General features: G+C 42.3%; 1 protein-coding gene across 1 annotated transcript in view; it reads right to left on the reverse strand.

The window, feature by feature from the left end:
- Positions 1–3,647: 3,647 nt before the first annotated feature.
- CSUI_001564 (uncharacterized protein) overlaps positions 3,648–4,802 on the reverse strand; it is an 8,611-nt gene continuing 7,456 nt past the window's right edge. The window contains exon 5 of the mRNA XM_068061769.1: positions 3,648–4,785. The gene's annotated coding sequence lies outside the window, so the exon portion shown is untranslated. The remainder of the gene's footprint in view (positions 4,786–4,802) is intronic.

Below are 4,802 nucleotides of genomic sequence, written 5' to 3' on the forward strand. Positions count from 1 at the left end.
TAAGATACATATATGTGTATACACGTATATATATGTGTATATATATCTATAAATAACTCGAGCTTTAGTTATATATATATATATATGTCTATGCTTCGTATGAAGTCTTGTCGTGTGTACATAAGAAAGGGCTGGTGATAGAAAGCAACAGCAAGAAGAACAACAGGCTTGATCAAACCGGACATATCTATCTCTCCATCTCTATCCACTCAGTGGATTCTCCTTCGAATCGAATCGAGAGCATACTGAAGAAATGAAAAGAAGATAAAGAGAGAAAGGATGAAAGCTTCCAAGGCTTCGGCTTTTTACTGGAACGCGTCTCCATCAGAAGAAGAAGAAGAGTTCTTCTTGACTTCTATCTTCTTCTTCCGCCCGTAAATCTTTTCCGACAAGGTGATAGACAGTCGGAAGCCTCGGAGAGGAAGGAGGACTGCTTATCTTTCTTTTTCTTCCTCTTCTTCTTTCACTCCGTTTGTTGTGTCTTTGACTTGGCTTTCATTGGCTCCCACCTTTCTGCTGTATAAGCCTCTTCACTCTCTTCGTCTCATCTATTTATACATATATATATATATATATATATATATGCCAATGTATATATATGTATATATGTATGCATGGGAGACATTCATGATTCCATTGTGAGGTACAGGGAATTCTACACCTTGGAGACAAGTTTGGCTCGGAGGAGATGGAGACGAGAGTGTAGGCTGTCTATAGGCTTTCGATAGTCTAGTAGCACGGGTAGACGTATTGGTGATATGACTGTGAATATACACCTTGTATGGTTTTCTGGCACGACCGAGAATTTCTCTCTTTGTCTAAGAGATCTTTCAGGGGGGCAGAGGAAAGAAAGGGTCGGGTGGATGGAGGGATCTCCCCCCCCCCCTTCATCAGTCTAACATTGAAGAAGCCTACATGCCGAGGTCATAATAGTAGGAGTCTTTGAAGGAGAAAGGAGTTGTAGTTTGACGAAAGGTGTAAGGAGTGTATATCCTCTATCTCTGTCTCTTTCTGTTTTCTTGAAACGGACTGACTGGCTTTCATCTTATTCCTCTGAAACGCCAGCGATCCTATACAGAAACATGAAGATCACTCCGATAACATCTATATATGAATGTCTATCTAACATATATCTATGGTGGTGATGATGATATCCCCTTATCTATGACAAGTAGATGTCTATATATATATGTGTATCTATGGCTGCTGTTGATGTAGGTAGGAGACAGGGAGGGGAAAGAAGAAGAGAGGAGGAGAATTGAATGAATGGTTTATTTCATTTGATCTTTCCTGTACATGTATTCTAGAGAGGTGTATGGGGATGATGTGTTCTTTCTTGCTTTCTTCTTCGTCTTCGTCTTTTTTGTCTTGGCTGTTGAAAGAGAGAAGAACAGCAGTAGAACTAGGAGAAGAAGAAAGATGAGTGAATGAGAAAGAAACCATTTGAACAGGTGCCCCAGTTTGCCTCATCCACACTATGAGGAGGAACGACTTTCTCCCCATCCCTCGCCTTCTTTTTTCTCTCTTCCTTTTCACATGTTGTCGCATGCATGCATGCATGCGTGCAGACGCCTTCCTACGTACACACCACCAACCGATATATAGAGGAGTGCCCGAGTAGACACGTCCTACTCACGACACCCCCTGTCACCATCATAGAAAAGGGAGATGAAAGCCTAAAGAAGGCATGGAGTTAGTTGTCGAGTGCGTGATAGGCGCTAGCTAAGGACAGCATGAATACAGGGAGGTGGGTGACGTGTGGGACGGGCTGGGATTTCTTTAAGGTGTCAGACAATGCGTAGTAACCCTGAATTTAACAGAAAGAGGAAAAAACACGAGAGAGTCATGACAATCTCTCAACCGATAGTCTCTCTCTACCTAGATAGATGATATACATACATAGATCTACATAGATGTACATCTATATATAGATATATACCTGTAGAGATATAGATGATAGGCATAGAACTACTGATCATAAAGAAGCAAGCTTTTTCATTTGAGAGCTTCTCTTCATTTACGTATGTTATAGCTTCACTTGATTTTCATCTTAGTGAGCGCTGCCGTTTTGTCTCATTCTTCTCTCTCACATCATGATGGCGAGGAGAGGCCAAACACAACAGAAACCATGGCTCAACATACCGCATGCAATCAAACGCATGCACCCTGTGTGTCCCTAACAGGCTCTCTTTATAGAGCTGAAGAAGTGGAACAGAGGAACTACAAGTGTCTAAGCCATTCAATTCTCAAAGACTACAGATGGAGATGAATGAAGAAAAGAGCAGTTTCTTCTTCTGTCTACGTTCTTCTCCTTGGTGTTGTATGTGAGAGTGAGGTAGTAGTAATAGTAGTAGTTACCAACTAGAGAGAAAAGGAGAAGGCAGCAGTCGTGGTGATACTCTCGGTGATTCTCATACATAAGGAACCTCATAGCTACAGAAAGGTTTGTAAATTCAACTAACCTAACAACTACGCTTATTGTACATGTATGTGTTTATACATGTAGAGAGAGAGAGAGTGATGTATAGAGAGAGAAAGACAGATCTATGTTTTCTTGGCATCATCACTCATGGATCGCTCGTATATTAGGGTCTATATGTTTCTGCTCTGGGTAGAGCATAAGAGTCGAAGCCTCCGGTTGTTTATGTATGGAGAGCATTTAGACGGGGACTACGGGCGGTAAAGAAGTAGATAAGGAGATGGTCCAACCCGGTATGTTTTTTCTCGCGACTATGAATGATCAGACAAACTCTCTCTCTTTCCATTTGAGAGAAACAAAAGTCAGAGATCGACTGAGTTGAAAGTTCTTCACCATGACCACCTGAGTTAAATGACTCATTCAAAATCGTACATAATACGAATGAAGATGAGAAAAAGTAAGAAAGAACAAGAAGAATGAATGACAGGAACCTAATGTTGAGGTGTCGTTTAGAGAGCAGAAAGAAAAAAGAGGAGAAAGAAAAAAGACAGCGAAGACCGTAGAAAACTCGCACGTTCCCTAATAGCCAGATTTTGTTTACGGGGATGTTACAAACGATTTCGTGTTGTCTTTCTTTCTTTCTTTGTACCTGTCTATCAATATCTATCCATCTATCTAGTTCATCTCTTTACTCTATCTATCTATCTGTCTACGTAGCTTTTCTCACACTCCCGCATGTAACCCCTGCATATAGATAGGTACTATTATGATTGCTGTTGATAAGGGAATCTTCTCCCTCTCGGGACAGTCCCCTGGGCGAAAGAAAAAGAAGAGAAACTCTACGATACCTCTTAAGATCTACGATAACTGCTAATTGTAGATCTGATAAACCTCCGTCTTCTTCTTCTCTTCTATCACTCCTTCCTTATCTATTCCCCTCACTGACCCAAGAAGAAGACCGGAATTTCAAAATCCCTTAGCGCATCTGTTCCTTCAGCATCGGACTTCTTCGACATCATCGTCACAAGAGGAAGACGAAAAAGAACATTAGCACACACCAGAGCATCTCATACCCATTTCCTCCATCTACACCCTTCACCACCCGTACAAAAGTAGAATGAACGGAAGCGAGACCCTACCCTTCCTGTATACATATATATATATATATATATCTTCTCCTACCTATACATATATATATATGTATATTCATATAAAGATAATTCTTGATGTGGTAGTTGTTTTTTTTCCCTTCAGTGGGGTCCCACGATCTGAGCGAGGGGATAGGGTGGGGCCCTAGGAGGAAAGCCATCCTCCCTTACTGAATTTGAACATGGTGACGATGTGTGCGTGCATGCATGCATGACTGTAGGCGTGGTGGCTGCATGCGTGCTATGGTGTTCCTCTTTGACACCTACACCTTCAAATCTCAACGAAGCCTTTTGCATCGGCAAGATACTAGTTACTTGAGTATGTGAAGACATGCAGCAATCAAATGAATAGAACTACGAAACAACTAACACCTAGGACAGGTAGACCACCAATCATGCCCATCCCTTCCTCCCTAGTACCCTCCAGGAATAGCCGGGATATGGCTTCTAGTGATATAAATGAAACAGGAAAAAAAATGAGAAGCAACTGCGTGAATGGACTGGTCACGAGCAGAGACAGAAGGGGAGAAAAAGATGAAACGGAAAAGGAGACATGCGTAGGTAGGTAGAAAGCTCGCCGTGGAATGAAAAAACACGAGAGAGAAGAATCTATCTTGTCATTTGTGTACAAACCATACAATACGCATCTCGAGGAATCACGAAGCTTGTATGGCACTGCCCTATCATCATAAAAGCCTCTTCTTGCTCATCTCTTCTCCCCTGTCTCTTCTGCCTTTCTTCTATTCGTCACCCCCTATGGCCTCCGCAGCACGAACTCCCCCTAGTCAGGTCTTACCTATCTGTCTGGGGTCTAGTTCTAGTATGATCCTTCAACAGAGCATGCACGCACGCGTGTGCATGCGTTTGAGAACCCAAGTAGTACCCTTTCCCTGTCTATTACTCCTCCTTCTTTTCCTTGTTATGTCTGTGTTTATCTATCATCCACCTTTAGACTTAGGAGTAAGTTTCTCCCCTCCTCATCCGATTCTGTCTTTCTCGTTCTTCATGCTGTTCCCTCGCTCTTTGTGCATCTTCAGCTTGGAGTTGGTGATACTCTCGTTCAATCACTTCACGAAAATCTGCTATGCCTGCCTCGAAAGCACGCTGTACAGCCACCCTTGTTGGCCAGTGAACGTCTGTATACCATTGAGGACGACCCTCCATGTTCTCTGGTGTAAACGCTGCGAGATTATCCCACTCCAAATTACCAGGATACTCCTGAAAGAAAGAAAGAA

The sequence above is a fragment of the Cystoisospora suis genome (genome assembly GCF_002600585.1).
Source record: "Cystoisospora suis strain Wien I chromosome Unknown contig_631, whole genome shotgun sequence".
Taxonomy (NCBI): Eukaryota; Apicomplexa; class Conoidasida; order Eucoccidiorida; family Sarcocystidae; genus Cystoisospora; species Cystoisospora suis.